This window comes from Dromiciops gliroides, chromosome 5 (assembly GCF_019393635.1).
Source record: "Dromiciops gliroides isolate mDroGli1 chromosome 5, mDroGli1.pri, whole genome shotgun sequence".
In the NCBI taxonomy this organism is placed as follows: domain Eukaryota; kingdom Metazoa; phylum Chordata; class Mammalia; order Microbiotheria; family Microbiotheriidae; genus Dromiciops; species Dromiciops gliroides.
In genome coordinates this window covers 41,661,136-41,681,202 of record NC_057865.1, presented here as the reverse complement: position 1 = coordinate 41,681,202, position 20,067 = coordinate 41,661,136, and the positions used below count along the sequence as shown (strand labels likewise).

The 20,067-nt window shown below is 39.8% G+C and overlaps 1 non-coding gene across 1 annotated transcript; it reads left to right on the top strand.

Moving 5' to 3' along the window:
* The first annotated feature begins 4,672 nt into the window (after positions 1-4,672).
* On the top strand, positions 4,673-4,779 carry LOC122730208. The gene has a single exon (XR_006353417.1). It is a non-coding gene; the product is annotated as a U6 spliceosomal RNA (small nuclear RNA).
* The last annotated feature ends 15,288 nt before the right edge of the window (positions 4,780-20,067 follow it).

Below are 20,067 nucleotides of genomic sequence, written 5' to 3'. Positions count from 1 at the left end.
AGGCTCAAGATTCTGTTTGATAAAGAAACACTCAGCTTCCTGAGCCACAGAAGTTGGGCTCTAGGGGATTTGGCAAGTTTTCAGAATAGGAACTATCAGGGTGCTATATTTCATTTCTTCAGGAGCTTACTCATCATACATGCAGAAATGCTTTGATCGTGTTATTGACCACAAGTATTACTTCTCCATATCAGCAAAAAAGAAAGAAAAGAAAAGAAAAACTGTCTGATGGTGGTAGTAGTACTATTGGTTTGGGACAGTGGGGAGATCAAGGGTGGAGCTCCAAGAAACTGGGCGGAAATCATATTACCCAGGGAACACTGTGCCATAAGCATTTATTTTCAGACATGTATCTGCAAAGATTTCAGGAAATCTGCAGCGAAATTGGGAAGTAGATAACATTTTCTTTTGACACTCCATGCCTCTTTAAGAAGTAGCTAGGTGGTGTAATGGATAGAGTGGAGACTCTGGTGTCCAGAAGACCTAAGTTCAAATCTAGCCTCAGATACTTTCTAGCTATATGATGCTAGGAAAATCACTTAACTTCTGCCTGTCTCAATTTCTTTTTTTCTTTTTTTGTGAGGCAATGAGGGTTAAGTGACTTGCCCAAGGTCACACAGCTAATAAGTGACAAGTGTTTGGGGTCAGATTTGAACTCAGGTCCTCCTGAATCCAAGGCGGGTGCTTTATCCACTGCACCACCTAGCTGCCCCTCTCAGTTTCTTTAACTGTACAATGGGGATCATAATAGTATCTACTTCCCAGGGTTGTCTTGGAGATCAAATGAGATAATATTTTGTAATGTGCTTAGCCCCAATGCCTGGCACATAGGAGGTGCTCAGAAAATATTTGTTTCCTTCTTTCCTCTCTCCCAGGGTTGTTGTCCCAGGATGAATTGAGATAATATATGCAAGGTACTTTGCAAAGAGCTCCATAAATGAATGTTCCTTCTTTTTCTCCTTCTTCTCCTCCTTCTCCTCCTCTTCCTTCTTCTTCCTTTTCTCCTCCTTTCTTCTTCTATTATTATTGTTATTATTGATTTTCATTGAATTATACAATCATTAGACTTACAGAATCACAGTGCCATAGAATAAGAAACCATAAGACCATAAAATCATTGGATTGTGGCATCATAGAATATTAGAATTGGATGGGACCTCAGAAGTCATATGGTACAACCCTTATTCCAATGTTTGAATCTCTTATAATGATGACTATAAATAGCTAGCATTTATATAGTACCTAAAAGTTTGCAAAATACTTTATGCATGTTAAATCATTTGAGCCTCACAACAGCCCTATGATGTAGGTGCTATTATTATCCCCATCCTTCAGATGAGGAAACCGAGAAGCAGAGGGTGAAGTGGCTTGCCCAGGCTCACACAACTCATGTCTTCCTGACTCCCAACCCGTGGTGTACTTGCTGTATCACCTACCTCCTACAATGGGTCATCCTATCTCCAACTGAACACTCCCAGGGATGGCTATCTCGCTGCATTCTTCCTGAGCTGAAATCTTTCTCTCTAAGTCTCACAATCATTGAATCTGTGTCTGAGAGGTACCTCAGAGGTTTGTTGTACCTGAATAATGATTATCCAACTTGTACCTGAATAAGGATTCAACACCACCACTTCCCCAAAAGGTGAAGATCCAGGTCATACTCCAAGACCCCCGGTGAGGGGAACTCTTTACATCCTGAGGGAGCCCACTTCACTTTTAAACAGCTCAGGTGGGGAGCATTTTCTTACAATCAAGACTAAATATGCCCCTGTAATTTCCACCCAATGGTTGTAGTCATGCCCCCTGAGGCCAAGCTAAACAATATCTATCTAGTTCTCTTCTATAGCAGTGGTGTCAAATTCAGATAGAAACATCCCTGCTGGCCACATATTGACTTAAAAACCACAAACTCATATTATCTGTGTTTTATTATATTTTATTTATTTTGTTAAAATAGTTCTGAATTAAATTTTTTAAATTTTAATTAGTGTTTTCTGTTTCTTACATCACCTAATATCAAGTCCAAAGTCAGGAAGGACACTGGAAGAATGAGCAAATAAAAATAAAGAATTCCACCATAAAAATATATTATGGTGACAGGGATGCTCAAGACACAAACTCGGAAGGAGAAAATTACTCCAAAGCACCTACAAGCAAAGCCTCAAAGAAAAACACAGCATGGGCACAAAATCAACTAGAATTTCTAGAAGAGATGAAGCAAGAGTTAATTTATTTTTATAAATGAAATGAGAGTATTAGAAGGAAAAAACTGGAAAAGAAATGAGGGCTGTGGAATAAAGAATTGGAAAGGAAATTCATAGCTTGGTACAAAAGGTACAAAACCTTGCCCAAGAAACAAACTTTCTGAAAATTAAAATGGACCAAATAGAAGTTAATGACTTCATAAGATAATAAGAAATATTAAGCAAAGTCAAAAGACAGAAAAATAAAAGAAAACATAAAGTATATCATAGTAAAAATAGGTTGTACCATTTCATAGCACCATCAACAATGTATTAGTATGTATTGTTGAATGAAGCAAAAACAACTGACCTGGGAAACATATCAAGAAGAGACAATTAAGGATCTTTGGATCACCTGAAGACTATGACCAAAAAAAAAAAAAAAAGATGGTAGCCATCATATTTCAAGAAATCATAAAAGAAAAATTTCTAGACCTCTGGAAATAGAGTCTACTGGTTACCTTATAAAATAAATTCCCTAATGAAAAGTCCCAGGAACATCATAACCACAAGCCCTGGTTGGTCATTATGCCAATCAGAGTCCCTAAATCTTTCAAAATTGTTTGACTTTATAATCTTGTTGTCTTTGTAGAAATTGTTCTCCTGGTTCTCTCTGCGTCGGTTCATACAAGTCTACAAGTCTCCCTGGGCAGCTAGGTGGTGTAGCGGATGGAGCACTAGCCATGAAGTTGGGAGGATCTGAGTTCAAATCTTACCTGGTTGTGTGACCCTAGGGAAGTCACTTAATCCCAATTGCCTTAAACATCCCGGGCCATTCCCAGTCGTCTTGATGTATATCTTGCTACTGAACCCAGATAGCTCTGGAGCAGAGAGTGAGGCTGGTGACTTTGCAAAGCACTGCCTCACTTAAATCCAATTCACTGCAAATCATGACATCACCTCCAATATCACAGTCTTCTTCGAGAATGAAGGACAAGCAACCACCACAACAAGAAATCTTCCTAGGTTTCTCTGGCAGGCAGTTTGGGATTTGGTGAGTTTTTATAAAAGAATATAGACTAAGCCTAGATCTAAGATTATTCATTTGTATTTCTACTTTCCTATTTCCCTAATCGGTATCACCTGTTTGTTGTCTAATTAATTCCCACACAATAAAAGCTAATCCCTCACTGATTGAACCTCAGAGGCTTCTTTTTCTTACTGGTCTGGGAGATATATAAGGGAAAAGTTAAAGGGGGAGTTTAATGCTCTTATATCCAATTTTAAATCTCATAAGGATGACTTCAGAAAGGCCTGGAAAGACTTATATAAACTGATGTATAGTAAAGTGAGCAGAACCAGGAGAACATTGTGCATAGTGACAATATTGTATAATGAAGAACTGTGGGGCCACCTAGGTGGTGCAGTAGATAAAGCACCAGCCCTGGATTCAGGAGGGCCTGGGTCTAAATCCGGCCTCAGACACTTGACACTTACTAGCTGTGTGACCCTAGGCAAGTCACTTAACCCCAATTGCCTCACCAAAAAACAAACAAAACAAAAACAAAAAAACAAAAGAACTGTGAATGACTTAACTATTCTCAGCAATACATTGATTTAAGACAATTCCAAAGGACTAAGGATGAAGCACACTATCCACCTCCAAAGAAAGAACTAATATTGATTGAACACAGACTGATGCATGCTATTTTCACTTTCTTTCATTTTTTATTCAAATTTTCTTGTGCTTGATCAAAAGGTATGTGATTTTATAGCCCTTTGGGCATAGTTTCAAATTGTTCTCCAGAATGGTTGGATCAGTTCACAACTTTACCAACAGTGGATTAGCATGCCAGTTTTCCCACATCCCCTCCAAGATCCAAACTTTTCCTTTTTTGTTATATTTGCCACTTTGATAAATGTGAGGTGATAGCTCAGAGTAAGACATACGCTTTTGCTACAGCTGTGAATTGCTCCAGTTGTTCTAGAAAATAGTTTGAGATAATGCAAAGAAAGCCACTGGATTATTCATAGACTTTTACCCAGTGATCCCATTATCGGGCACATATTGCTAATAGGTCAGTAATCAAAAGTAAAAAGAAAGGTCCTTATTTCTCAAAATCTTAATAGACATACTCTTTGTGGTTATAAAGAATAAAAAAAAAGCAACTCTAAAAACAAACCAGTTGTTGGATTATTTGCAAATGTTTTTGCAAAGTGTGGTATATGAATGTCTGGTATCATTGCCCCATATGAAATGACATTTCTAAGGGATTAGGAGAAACTTGGGAGAAAGTTTAACACAGGAGTGAGAAATGTAAATGGACAAATGTTAATGAAGAACCATGAAGTACTAAACAAAGATTAGCTGCTTACTTTTGTGTCCCCTCTGAACCCTATTATTACCATGAACCACAGAGGGAATCTAAGCAGACCGAGGCTGGGGTTGGTTCCATATGTTTTGTAATCCTAGAAAAAAGAATGGAAAAGTGCTTGCTTTGGCAGCACATATACTAAAATTGGACTGATACAAAGAAGATTAGCATGGCCCCTGAGCAAACATGACATGCAAATTTGTGAAGTGGTGCATAAAAAGAATGGAAAAGAAAGGGGTAAAGAATACAATAGGGGGAAATGAAGAGGAAAGTTAGGGGAAATTGTCTTTTGTAATTGGGGTACACAAGTAGAAGTTTATGTAAACAAGAAAGAAGGGGTGGGGAGAGTGTCTGACACTTGAACTTCATTCTCATCTGAACTGGTGAAAGGAATGGGGAAGAATAGATAACACATGGTTGGATACAGAAATACTTTTCACTCCATAAGAAAATAGAAAGGAAAACAGAACAGGGAGTAGAGAGAATTAGAGGGATGATGGATTAGGGGAGGATTAACCCTAAACAAAAGCTTTTTTTTTTTTTGGTGGAGGCAAAGAATTGGATGTCTGTTGAGAAAGGAGTAGGACTCCCTTGATTCAAAACAGCCTCATCTTTTGGAAAAAAGGGACTCTCACTAAGATTCAGATCTGATAAAGTTTGAAATACAAAAGGCATAACACAGCTGCTGCTGCTGCTTCTTCTTCCTCTTCTTCTTCTTCTTCTTCTTCTTCATCTTGGCAATGAGGGTTAAGTGACTTGCCCAGGGTCACACGGCTAGTAAGTATCAAGTGTCGGAAGCCAGATTTGAACTCAGGTCCTCCTAAATCCAGGGCCGGTACTTTATCCACTGTGCCACCTAGCTGCCCCATGACACAGCTTCTAGTCCTCAAGAGGGAATAGCTGAGTAAGCCTTAGACCTAGGAAATTCAAGAATTTTGTGGTAAAAAGTTTTTTAACAGTCGGTTAGTGAATACGGAAAGACACCAGTTTTTAAAGGACCACCCTTTCGGGGTGGGGGGGGGGCGGGGAGACCAACGGCGGCCATGCATGGGCTACGCATGCCAGCCTGGCTGCTAAGCACTCCACTTCCAGGGTGCGAGCTTAAAAGGCAAGGAGAGAACAGAAGTGGGAGCTCTTCCTGCTCTCCTGGTCCAATGACTGGCGGGACACACAGACAGATGAGGACTGGAGTTGGACATGGCCCGGCTCTCTGTTAGCAGCACGTGCTTGACTCAGTCTCTCTCTCTCTCTCTCCCCAAAGGTGGCCTTGGGCTTTTGGTGAGTTTTATACAGAATATAGACTAAGCTTAGACTTAAGACCATTTGTTTTGTATTTCTACTTTCCTATCCCTCTAATCAACATCACCTGGTAACTACCACACAATAAAAGCTCTAACTAGAGACCAGAAGTTTCTTCCATTTACTAGTCTGAGAGATAAATTAAGGGAAAGGTTAAAGAGGGGGAAATTAATGCTCTAGTAACCAATTTTAAATCTCACAACTTGGCTGTTAACATGATGACCCAACTAGAATGGAAGTAGAGGGCAGAACTGAAAGATAATTCTCAGAATCTCAGAAAGAATCTCTCCTTCTTTGGAAAAAGGAACAATGAGCTAGAGAGCAAATGTTATTATATTCTTATTTGATTATACACACATGTATATCTAATATATATTTTCCCCCCAAAGCTGCTGATTTTCAGCAAAAATCATCCTTCTCTCCCTATCATTTCCAAGTGATAAAGAAGGAAAAATCAAACCAACTATGATTCTAGAGGATTAAAGAAGCATTCTATACACCTCCTGATAGAAAGATGAAAGACTCAGAGTGCAGAATGTATATGAATATCAGGAATAGATAGTGTGGTATATGTATGCTCTGGTATTATTGCATCCTAGGAAATAACATCTAAAGAATTAAGAGAAACTTGGGAAGACTCTTATAAGCTGAAGTATTAATGTTGCCTTTGTTAGTTGTTTTTTAAATTTAATATTTTATTTTTCCCGAATTACATGCAAAATCAATTTTAACATTCTTTTTTTTTTTTCAAATTTTGAGTTCTGAACTTTCTCCCTTCTTTTTCTCCCTGCCCCCCACCCCCACCCCACATTAGAAAGGCAAGCAATTTGGCATAGGTTATGCATGTGTAGTCATTTCCATGTAAGTCATGATGCACTCTTATAATCTCAGAAGTGGAAGACATCTTGTCTAAGCCATACCTAAGTAGGAATCCCCTCCATAACATTCCTAACAAGTGTTGTTTGTTCTCCCAACAGTGTCTAAAGCCATGGAATTCACTGCTTTCATGTGTATCCCTATTCCACTTCTGGCCATTTCCAATTTCTAAATGTTTCCATATAGAGAACTGAAATATGCTTCTTGGAAACTTCCATTCATTGCTTCCTGTTCTGCCCTCAGGGCTCAGGCATACCACATGACAGCCCTTCAGAATACTTGAAGATGTCATCATGTTTTTCCTCCTCCCTATCCTGTCTTCCCCTCTCTAAGACAAGCATGCCTTCAGCTGTTCTTCTAGGGTCTCCTTACAAGTGATAATGCTGGGTTTCTTCACCACCCTGGTCTCCTTTCCATCAGCATACTTCAATTTGGCAGCGTCCTTAAGATGTCACATGTGTTCTGATTGTGACTGAGTATGGGAATTATATGTTACCTTTCTCATCCTGAAAACAGTGTTTCTATTAATTGCTGCCTAAAATTAAATTGGGCCTTTGACGACCACATTACACTGTTGATTCCGACTGAGTTTATGGTTCACAAAAAAACCAGTAGGTCTTTTTTCTCATGACATGTTGAGTTAAGATGTCTAGCTACATCTCTCTCATCCCGTGCATGTGAAGCTACTCTTTTGTAACTCAAGTATCTGATTTTACATACTTATCTACAAGATTTGGTCCATCATTCTACCCGTTGAGAGTTTTTTTGGATCATGCCTTAACCATACATCATGTGAATTCTTTCTCCTATCTTGGTATATTCCACCAATTATAATCATGACATCAATTCTTTCATCCAATCATTTATTTTTTAAAATATTGGACATAATGGAAGGCCAAGGATAGATTTCTAACCACCAGAATAATATATGCATATCAAAAATGTTTTACATGTCAACCCAGGTTGATATAAATCCATTGATCAATATTTATTAAGTCTAGTTGTTCATTCATTTCTGAATCCCCTTAAATGGTTTTATTATTCAGTCCAAATTTTTCCATCTCGTCATAAGACTGTGATAAAAGGGTTCATCAGAGGCCTTCCAGAAATGTTAGCATATGATATATATCTGCTCATTCACTGGTCCTTTTTGTCAACTTGGAGATTTTTCACCTCCAACTTTAAAATAGACCAACGAGTGCTTTATATGTATATGTGGCTGTAAATACATACATGCAGTTTGTTTAGCCATTCCCCAATTGATGGGTGATTTCCAATTGTTAGCCACCAATGGCGACTTGGCCATGAGAAGTAAATGGCACAGAAGACATCAATAAGGATAATTATGACCAGAAAAGGATGTGGACCAATTATGTGGGGAGAATAAAACGTAACAGGCAGATAGCTTGAATATAACATTACTAACCACTGAGATATTCTTTTTTTTTTCTTTTCTTTTCTTTTTTTTTTTTGTGGGGCTATGGCGATCAAGTGACTTGCCCAGGGTCACACAGCTAGCAAGTGTCAAGCGTCTGAGGCCGGACCTGAACCCAGGTCCTCCTGAATCCAGGGCCAGTGCTTAATCCAGTGCGCCACCTAGCTGCCCCTGAGATATTCTTTTAAAAAACACCAGTGTGGCTTCCAGTACATTGATTAGACCTTCTATGAAAGATTCATGTAATAAAAAAGCAGATAAGAATTACTCAGAATGACAGAGGATGGAAAGATTACTTGCAAAGATAAAACCATAGGCAATAAATAATTTCCAGTTGCATGGGAAATAGCAGTTATTTTGGATTACTTTTTTTTTTTATTCAGACCTGTAATTTTATTGGTATGGAGAACTACTGGTATGGAAGAAACCTTTTCACTGATATAGATGGACAACTTGTAGTCATAGAGAGATGCCTGGGCCACCGAGAAGTTAAGGGACTTGGTCTGGACACACAGTTTGTCTTAATTCCATGTCATCCAGATCCTGAGTCTAGCCTTCAACCCACTATGTCCCATCACCTCTCATGGGTTACATGATGCAAAATCTCGGCACACTTTGAGGGAATGCTTCAGCTCAGTGGTTCCTTGTCTCCACTCAGAAAATCTGAGGAACAAAATTCAAAGGAGGAGAGTTTTATTTGCAGGTTAAAAAAAACCCCCCAAAAGATCTCATAACAGAGCCTGTAAAAAATAACAGTACGCACTAAGGAACAATCCTTCCCAGAGACCTTTAAAGCCTCATTTGCATATAGTGATAACACTCATGTGATAAGCTCCCTTCAGATCCAAAGGGTCCAGGTAGGCTTTGGGAGCCTTTAAAAAAACAAAATTTATCGTTATTTAAGGGTCTGAAACAATATTTACTATGTTTTAGGTGACTACAAAAAGCCAGAGTTGTAAAGATTTTAGATAATTCAAAAGTGGTAGGCAAGCTTGGAATCTTTCTGTTGATTACTTTCTATTTATCTTGTAAATAAATTAGCTGTACATGGTTGTTTGCATGGTTGTTGTCTCTTCCGTTAGATTGAAAACTCCTTGAGGTCAGGGAGTGCCTTTCATCTTTCTTCGTACCCCTAGCCCTTAGTAGTGCCTGACGCATAGTAGGCATAGAATAAATGTCTAGTGACTGACTACAACAAGATGATTAATAAAGACACTATAAGGGAAGAGGGAAAGAGGAGGGGAATATGCATTTATATAGCATCTATATTCCAGGCACTGTGCTAAGCACTTTACAAATATTATCTCATTTGAATCTCACAAAAACCCTGGGAGGTAGGTGCTATATTATCCCAAATTTGCAGTTGAAGAAACTGAGGCCAATAGAAGCAAAGTAATCACTTACTTAGGGTCACACAGCTAGTAAATGTCTGAGGACAAATTTGGACCCAGGTCTTCCTGACTCCAGGCCAGGTGCTCCATCCACTGTAGTGCCACCTAGCTGTCCTGATAGGTTGCTATTCCTCGTTGGTACACACCTCTATGGATCCCCTGGCTGTCTGAACAGGATTACTTCTTTCTTGTTTTTGTCATTTCTTGTACATGACTACTTTCTGCAGTCCTTTTGGCATCAAACACTGCCCCACCTTTGGCCTGCCTCTCCCATAGCCTCCCTTTGCTACAATCCTTTTTAGTTTCCAGCAATTGCCACTTGGAGTTACAGTCCTTTTGCCATCCTGTCTCAAGTCCTTTCTGCTTGTAGTTCCCCAAGCTCCCAGCATGTGGTGGTTATCACCTTTCCCAGGGGATCAGCTGTCTTGCTCCAAACTACCTGGCCTGCCTGTAGTTTGGCTTAACACCACAGTTCTAACTTATAGCCATCTCTCATCCTGAAGTTCCTATGGCCCCGTGCCCCACCAAGAGGTCTCCCGGAGGCTTACAGAACAAGCTTGCCTTGAACTCCCCAAACAGTTCTATTTCCCCAAATTCCTGTTGGTTCTTGGTCACTTGCCACAGCTTGATAGCATATCTCTCCTCCCGCTTGCTCAGTGCACTTCCCAAGTGCATCAGTACTTCCCGTTTGTCTCAGTTATCTACAACTTGTCCGGGGAAAGCCAGGCAGGGTTATTCAAATAATCCCCATTCTGATTCCTGAAACATATAGGGAAAGATGGGGAGATCACACACTCCCCTGAAACGACCACAAGCCATCCAAGGAGAGATCGGTCACCACAAAGCTGGGACAAAGTCAAGAACTGGGCTGGGCTCCAAGCAGGACAGCTCTTCCCCTTGATTCCGTCTGTAGTTTCCATAGATCCCAGCAGGTGGCATTAGGTTTGCTTCCCACCATGGCTCCTGTGGGTCTTGGCAGCTCTCTGCAATGGCCATCCAATGTTGCATGCTTCTGACTGCTCTCTGGGGCAGTTTTCTAACCTGTTTATGCAGTGAATATAATTTGATTTCTCTTTGCCAGAGAAAGCCACTTTTCTAGTATCAAATATAACCTTTAAAGCAAGCTCCTTATAATCTGACACCCTTTATTTCCATTCTTTTTACACATTTTTCTTATCTTTGCATTCATGGTCCAGCCATACTGGAGAGGAAATTGTGGCTGATAAAGATTAATCGACTTGCCTAGAGTCATATATCCTTCCTAATTTCAATTATGCCTCTCTATCCACTATGCCATGCTGCTGCAATCAAGACAAGTTTGCCAGCATACATTCTTGCAAATGGCATCTCTCTCTGTCTCTGTTTCTGCTTCTCTCCTCCTCTCCTCCTCCTTCCTCCTTTGTTCTTCCTTCTCTCTCTGTCTCTGTTTCTGCTTCTCTCCTCCTCCTCCTCCCCTCTTCTTCCTCTTCCTCCTCTTCTCCTCTTCTCCTCCTCCCCTCCTCTTCCTTCTCTCTCTGTCTCTGTTTCTAAAATAGGAACATTTGCTGTTGTTCTCTAATTCTGTGGAAACTTTCTTCAAATTGCTTGAGGCAGCTTCCCACCACATCTAAGGCAAAAGGCAATAGGCAGAGGAAGCTAACCATCCTGGGAAGGTGGAAGGAAGAAGCAAAATAAACAATCCCTGCTGTGCTAATTTTGGCTTGGTGAGGCTTTAATATATGCTGCAGACAGGAGCCAAGAGGTGGCTTTTGAGCAACAAAGGTCTTCTGTTGGTGTCTTCACACCTCTACCACAGTCACCACCACCATGACACTCCCCAGACTCATCTGATAATGACTTTCTTATTTACATGTGTCCCTATCCCCCGAAGAAACGTAATCTTCGAGGAAAGCTAGGTGGGACAGTGGTTAAAGCACTGGCCCTGGATTCAGGAGGACCTGAGTTCAGATCCGGCCTCAGACACTTGACACTTAATAGCTGTGTGACCCTGGGCAAGTCATTTAACCCTCATTGCCCCACCAAAAAAGAAAGAAAGAAAGAAAGAAAGAAAGAAAGAAAGAAAGAAAGAAAGAAAGAAAGAAAGAAAGAAAGAAAGAAAGAAAGAAAGAAAGAAAGAAAGAAACCTAATCTGCAGGCTCATCCCTGCTGCTCCACAGTCTGAGGTCCGACTGGCTAAATCCAGAGAATTATGAGGAACCTTGATCTGGCTGATTAGATTAATCAACATTAGAATGATTAGATTCTTCTTCTTCTTCTTCTTCTTCTTCTTCTTCTTCTTCTTCTTCTTCTTCTTCGCCTTCGCCTTCGCCTTAAAGTTGGTCTAACACTGTCTGACTTGGTAATTGATTTTAGGATTCTTGCTTTGTTTCTTGTAAACAAACCCCTACATTGTTGCTTAATTCCAATAGCTGGGTCCTTCATTGTTACCCTCTTTAAAAAAATTTCGGATGTTCTTCTTCACAGTTATTTCCAGATATACCCCTCTTCCCATCTTCTCCACAGTGTATTCACTTTTAAAAAAGAAAAAGAAAGCATTAAGCAAAACCAATCCATACATCAAGCAAGTCTGATAGCATCTTCCAACATTTTGTGCCCTTGGTCTCCCATCTCTCCAATAAAAGGTGGGAGACATATTTCCTCATCTCTTCTTGAAGCTAAGATTGGTCATTATAACTATGGGAGCACTTGGCTTCATTTTTGTGTTCTTTCTATTTATATTATTGTGGTCATTGTGCATATGTTTGATGCTGGTTCCACTCACTTCACTCTGCTTCAGTCCATGCAAGTCTTATCATATTTCAACAAATATATTGTTTCCTATGCCTCAATAATAATCCATTGCATTCATGTGTTACAATCTATCCCTCAATTCTCCAATCAATGACATAGTTTTATTTTTATTCTTTGTTACCACAAAGAATGATATAAATATTTTATGATATATTGAACCTTTCTTTCTACCTTTTATTTCCCTGGCATACAGGCCCAGAAAGGGCATCTCTAGATCTATATTCAACTACAATAGCCAACTCTTAGTAAGCTAGGGTCACTTCCATGACACATGAGGCCTTGGAATAGATCCTTAGAGGAGAAATATTTCTTGTTATATTTTTATGTCTTTAAAATGGCTGCTTAAGGCAGATTTCAGAAAAACCTGGAAAGACTTACATGAACTGATTGATATTGAGTGAGGTGAGCAGAACCAGGAGAACATTGTACACAGTAACAGCAACATTGTGCAATGGTCAACTATGAATGACTTAGTTTCTCTCAGCAATACAATGCCAAAAAATTCATGATGGAAAATGCTATCCACAACCAGAGAGAAAACTATGGAGTCTGAAGGCAGTTCAAAGCATACTATTTTTCCTTTTTTTTTTTTTTTTGGAGGCTTTTCCCTTTTATTCTGTTTCTTCTTTCACAACATGACCAGTGTGGAAATATGTTTATATGATTACATATGTATAACTTATATCAGATTGCTTGCCATTTTGGGGAGAAGGGATGGGAGGGAAGGAGAAAAAAATTAGAATTTGAAATCTTATAAAAATGAATGTTGAAAACTATCTTTACATATCATTGGAAAAAATAAAATACTATTCATGAAATTTAAAAAAGAAAATAATAAACAGGAATTTTTTAAAAAATGGTTACTAATATGCTGTAAAAATTACATAGATTAAGATTAGGAAGAAAAATTCTTTGGAAGTTAGCTATTAAAATAGCAACATGACAAAATTCATCTGGAAAAACAAAAAATCAAGAATATCCAGGGAAATAATGAAAAAAAATTCACAGGAAGGTGGGTTAGCGGTACCAAACCTGGAGCTTTACTATAAAGCGGCAGTCATCAAAACTATCTGGTACTGGCTAAAAAATAGAGTGGTAGATCAATGGAATAGGCTAGGCTCAGGAAATGCAGTAGTAAATGACACTAGTAACGTAGTGTTTGACAAACCCAAAGACTCCAGCTTCTGGGATAGGAACTCAGTATTTGACAAAAACTGCTGGGAAAACTGGAAGATAGTATGGCAGAAATTAGGCTTAGACCAACATCTTACACCTTATACTAAAATAAGGTCAAAATGGATACATGATTTAGACATAAGAGGTGATACCATAGGTAAATTAGGAGAGAAAGGAATAGTGTACCTATCAGATCTTTGGAAAGGAGAACAGTTTTTGACCAAACATGAGATAGAGTATATTATAAAATGCAAAGTGGATGATTTTGATTATATTAAATTAAAAAATTTTTGTACAAACAGAAGCAATGCATCCAAAATTGGAAGGGAGGCAGAAAGCTGGGAAACAATTTTTGAGGCCAGTGCTTCTGATAAAGGCCTCATCTCTAAAATATATAGGGAATTAAATCAAATTTATAAGAATCCAAGTCATTCCCCAATTGAGAAATGGTCAAAGGATATGAACAGGCAGTTTTCTGATGAAGAAACCAAAGCTATCTATTCCCATATGAAAAAATGCTCTAAATCTCTAATGATTAGAGAGATGCAAATTAAAACAACTCTGAGGTACCACCTGACACCTATCAGATTGGCTAAAATGACAAAAAAGGAAGATAATAAATGTTGGAGAAGCTGTGGGAAAATTGGAACACTAATGCATTGTTGGTGGAGCTGTGAACTGATCCAACCATTCTGGAGAGCAATTTGGAATTATGCCCAAAGGGCGATAAAGCTGTGCATACCCTTTGACCCAGCAATCCCACTTTTAGGTCTTTTGCCCAAAGAAATCATGGAAGGGGGAAAGGGACCCACATGTACAAAAATATTTATAGCTGCTCTTTACGTGGTAGCAAGGAATTGGAAGTTGAGAGGGTGCCCATCAATTGGGGAATGGCTGGACAAGTTGTGGTATATGAATACAATGGAATACTATTGTGCTGTAAGAAATGATGAGCAGGAAGAGTTCAGAGAAACCTGGAGGGTCTTATGTGAGCTGATGATGAGTGAGATGAGCAGAACCAGAAGAACATTGTACACAGTATCATCAACATTGAGTGTTGACCTACTGTGATGGACTATATTCTTCTCACCAATGCAATGGTACAGAAGAGTTCCAGGGAACTCATGATAGAAGAGGATCTCCAAATCCAAGAAAAAAAAAAGAAAGAAAGAACTGTGGAGTATAGATGCTGATTGAACCATATTATTTCTTTTGTTTTGGGTGCTGTTGTTTTTTTTTCTATTTTGAGGTTTTGCATCACTGCTCTGATTCTTTCTCTTGTAACAGGATTAATGCAGAAATAGGATTAATGTTATTATGTGTATATATATGTGTGTGTATATATATATATATCTATATGTATATGTATAGAGATATATAGATATAACCTATATCAGATTACCTGCTGTCTAGGGGAGGGGGGAGGGAGGGGAGGGAGGGAGAAAAATCTGAAATTGTAAAGCATGTATAAACAAAAGTTGAGAACTATCTTTACATGTAACGGAAAAAATAAAATATCTCATAAAAAAAAATAGCAACATGTTAACTGCTAAAATAATCAGCTTTGACTTCCTGGGTTGTAATGAGTTTCCTCATGTATATATTTTTGTGAGATTTTTGTGTCCTAAGACATGATGAATTTTTATAAAGGTGCCAGATACAGTGATTAAATATGTATGCTCTTTTCTATTTCCATTCGACAATTGCCAGAGGCCTCTCATATCTAATTTTTCTAAAATTTCATCACAGGAAGGAGAGTTCTACAGATGAAGAATGCTAAATTCACTTGCAGATAAGGTCACTTATCTATTGTTCAGTCATTTTCAGTTGTGTTTGACTCTCCATGACCCCATTTGGGGTTTCATTGGCAAAGATACAGGAATGGTTTGCTATTTCCTTCTGCAGCTCATTTTCCAGATGAGGAAACTGAGGCAAACAGGGTGAAGTGACTTGATCAGGTCACACAGCTAGTAAGTGTCTGAGGCTGGATTTGAACTCAGGTCTTCTAGACTTCAGGTCAGCACTCTATCTAGGGCCCCACCTGACTGCCACTATGTTGCTAGTTTTGCTTAATCGTTTTTCTTTGTTATAAGAGAGCTCTCACAGAGTAGGAGTAATTCGGAAATGTTTGTAATGGAAGAACAAATCCAGCAAATAAAACTTTTAAAAATAAATCTCCAGTTACAATTCATATCTCTTCAAGATAATTGATTGGGCAGCTGCAAAGCATTCACCCCACCCAATAGTCCCTGGACCAGTCACTCTGGCCTGCAGGACAGCTACTTCAGCTACTGCTGGGCTGGCTTCTATGAATCATTCCTTGATGCTACACTCTTCACCAGGCTCGGTTGCTGGCAAATTCTGGTATGGATTCCAGTTCTTGGACTTCTAGTGATTCACTCTTCTGATCTTTCAAAACTTTCAAGGTCACAGCCATCTCCAATATGCCTTACTCACTTAAGAGAAGAAAAGAATACACAGTCAAAATAGCTGCAAATGGTTTCCTGACAATTAGATAAGAGAGGATCTGAGGTCCCTCTCCCTCTTGGGAGCCTACAGCAGTTTATACCCCTCACTCAAAGGTAGCTTAGCAGGAGAGAGGGATTGCTTTGGCTGGCTGGGCCTTTTTGGATACACATCCAGTCTCACTCAGTAGCCAAGGAAGAGGGCTTTTTTTGAACTCATAGTAAATGGAAAATAGAATGCCTTTACATGCTCTGGAGCAGAGAACAGGGCTCTTCATGCATAGAAAGAGATTCATCAAAGATCCACTGTATTTACATCGGGCATTGGCTACTACTACTACTACTACTACTACTACTACTACTACTACTACTACTACTACTACTGTTTTATGCACGCGCACACACACACATACACACACACACCAGCACCTTCTTTGGAATATCAGGGGTGTGACTTGCCCAGGCTCACACAGCTAGTAAGTGTCAAGTGTCTGAGGTCATATTTGAACTCAGGTTCTCCTGAATCCAGGGTCGGTGCTCTATCTACTGTGCCACCTAGCTGCCCCTCCTGTAATATATTCTTAATGAGTTCTTTTACAACACTGTGAGGTTAAGTGCCCAGCGTCATGCAGACCTTATGCATCAGAGGCAGGAGTCAAACCTAGGTCTTCTTCATCTGTAAAATGGGGACAACAGCAGCACCTGTCTCTCAGGGTCTCTGTGAGGGTCAAATGAGATAGTATTTGTAAAGCACTGAAGGCAGTGCCTGGCTTGTAGTAAGCACCATATAAATGTTAGCTTTGGTGTTATCACTATTATTCCTGACTCCAGGGCCAACTCTCCAATCCCTAGGCACACTGCTAGTCTACTCTGTTATACATTGTAGCCATATTGTCATTAAATGCCATTTTCAGTATTTGCTGAACAAAAGTTGGGCTTTAAATTGTAATCTACAGCATCACCATAGCAATGATGGAGGAGCAGAACGCTTTTTTTTTCTCTCTGTGGCTTGGATGCCTTCACCCTTTCTCCTCTCTCTGTCTCTCTGTCTCTGTCTCTGTCAACTTCTTCTGTGTGTGTGTGTGTGTGTGTGTGTCTCCTATTGAAAAGGGCATTTTAAAAATGAAAACAGTCCAAGGCAGGTCCGTTCTCAGAACTTTCTTTGTAGCTTGTCATCTACAGAATGAAGAGCGTGGGTAGCATGGCCTTTGGACTCTAAATCTCCACGAGGTATCAAGCTGCAATATTTTCCCCTCTTTCCCACCTTCTCCTTTGTTTGTCACATGTGCTACCACATCTCAATGACTAGTAAGCCTTATGACTTACAAATGTTCCTAACCTAAAAATGGATTTGTACAATTCACAGGATCTTCTTTATGTTCTGTTTCTTATTTTATATATTTGTATATTTATGCATATATATTATATGTACATTTGTTTTTGTTGTTTAGTCATTTCAGTCATGTCCAACTCTTCATGATCCCATAGACCACACTGTTCGTGGGGTTTTCTTGGCAAAGATACTGAAGTGGTTTGCCATTTCCTTCTCTAATGGATTAAGGGAAACAGAGGTTAAGTGACTTGCCCAAGGGTCACATAGCTAAAGTGTCTGAGGTCAGATTTAAATTCAGGTCTTCCTGACTCCAGGTCCAGCACTCTATTGACCGAGCCTCTTAGTCAAACAAAGTTTCAGTGACTTGTCTAGGGTCACACAGCTAGTAAGTATCTGAGGCAGAATTTGAACTCAGGTCTTCCTGACTCCAGACCCACCACTCTATTCACTGTCAACAGGCAATCACAACTTCACAAAACTTATGTGAAAACTAGGTTAATTACAAGAGAAATGAGCATGCACGTGGAACCCTAAGAGTTTATAATCCATACAGAAGTTTGCATTTTTATAAGGACAAAGGAAGGAGGAGACACCAGAAAGGTCCACTTGAAAAGGAATGGCATGGGAGGGGAAAGGTGTAGTAAAGGTAGGAAAAGGACAAAACCCCTCCCAAAGGGGAGGAACAAGGGAGTGGCAAAATCTGCATTCTTTTCCCTTGGGAACTGCTCAACTATGAAGATTACTTACCTACCTGGGTCCCAGATGCACAGTTTCTCAGCCTAGCATGGACTGACTGGTGCCTGTCTTGATTCCCAAGGATACACAGGGAGTCCAGCTTGGGATGCAAACAACATATTATGTCAGCTGGGGTGGGAATGGGGGGCTTTGTCCTTGACACATTCAGAGCCTCTTGAGTGCTCTGGGTCAAGTTTCTATGGAAAACAAGGCAACTCAAAAAAACAAGTTCAGGGAACCCCTTAACAACAGTCCTTAATACCACTAAGTCACCTAGTTGCCTCTTAGTAAAAACAAACAAACAAATGAACGAATGAATGAACAGATAAATGAATGAATGAATAAATAAATAAATAAAGATGTTAAGTGACTTGTCTAAGGTCACACAAGTGTCTGAGGTCACATTTGAACTCAGGCCTTCCTGACTCCAGGCCTAGCACAATATTCACTGAACCACCTAGTTAGTTGCCTTTTAATCAAACGGAAGATAAGTGATTTGTCCAAGGTCCCACAGCCAGTAAGAGTCTGAGACGAAACTTGAACTCAGGTCTCCCTGAGACTAGGCCCAACACTCTATTCAGTGAGGCACCTACCTGTCAACAACAACAAGCAACAACAAGAATTGCTGGTTTCGAGAGACAGAATTATATAAGGGAGGGAGGGAGGGAAGGAGAGAGAGAGAGAGTCACAGAGTCAGGAAAACCTGGGTTCAAGTCCTACCCTGACACAAACTGACTGTGTTACCCTCAGCAAGTCATTTAATCTCTAGATGCCCCTGGCAGTTCTCTAAAACTATAAGTTGTAGGTCAAGTCAACAGCGACAGTCGAGGGGATTCCTCATTGGGAGTTCAGCTTCTAAAGCCCTTCACAACCTGGCCAATTCCTACCTTTCAAATCTTCTTGCGCTCTGCTCCCTTCTACACCCTCTGAGATCCAGTGACACCAGCCTCTTTGCTATTCCTTGAACAAAACATCTTCAAGCACCAAATATTTTCATTGACTGTGACCTATGCCTGGAATGATCCCCTTTCTCATCTACTTCCTGGCTTTTCCAGCTTCCTTCAAGTCTCAGCTAAAAGCCCACCTTCTGTGGGAAACCTTTCAGGGTCCCCTTAATGCTTGTGCCTTCCCTTTGAGATGACCTCCAAGTTATCCCATATATATCAAACTCCCACAGGCCACATCTTGATTTAGAAAACCACATGTTAACACTATTGTATTATTGTTGTTGTTGTTATTGTTATTATTATTCATTTTGCTAAATTTTTCCAAATTAGATTTTAATCTGGTCCAAGTGCTGCAATGTGGCAACAGGTTTGTATATGACACCTTTGCCCTAGGCCACAACATTGGAGTATTTCTTTTTCTTTTCTTTTTTTTTTTTGCAGGGCAATGGGGGTTAAGTGACTTGCCCAGGGTCACACAGCTAGTAAGTGTCAAGTGTCTGAGGCCAGATTTGAACTCAGGTACTCCTGAATCCAGGGCCGGTGCTTTATCCACTGCGCCACCTAGCCGCCCCTTGGAGTATTTCTTATTGCTGAAATAAATTTCTTTCTAATTTTCTCCTATAACTCCCTGCCTACCTACTCTTTCTGATTTCCATCCACCCTCCCTTATCTCCTCGAGTCTTCTTGCTTAATCAACTAATCAATAAAGCTGCTGATTGGTCAATGAGGACTTTCCAGGGTCCCTGAGTTTTTTTCCTAAAGAGACAACTACTATTGGGTATAATAGAAGAGAACAAACTGGTTGGGCTATTGGTTTATGCTAAAACATACAGTCATACGGACTCCTGGCATAATTTATTCTCAGATAATTGGTTGTCAAGTGACTTCTCAGCCCTTCTAAGAGGCCCTGCGCCCTTATGGCTCCAATATATGCTGCAGAAATGTCATCTATATCTGATCATCTTTAAGGCTGTGGATTAAAAGGATATAACTATGCTGGCACTCAGTTCTAATATGGGGATGGCATTCAGCTTATACTACTTTCCAGGCATTTTCTCTCAA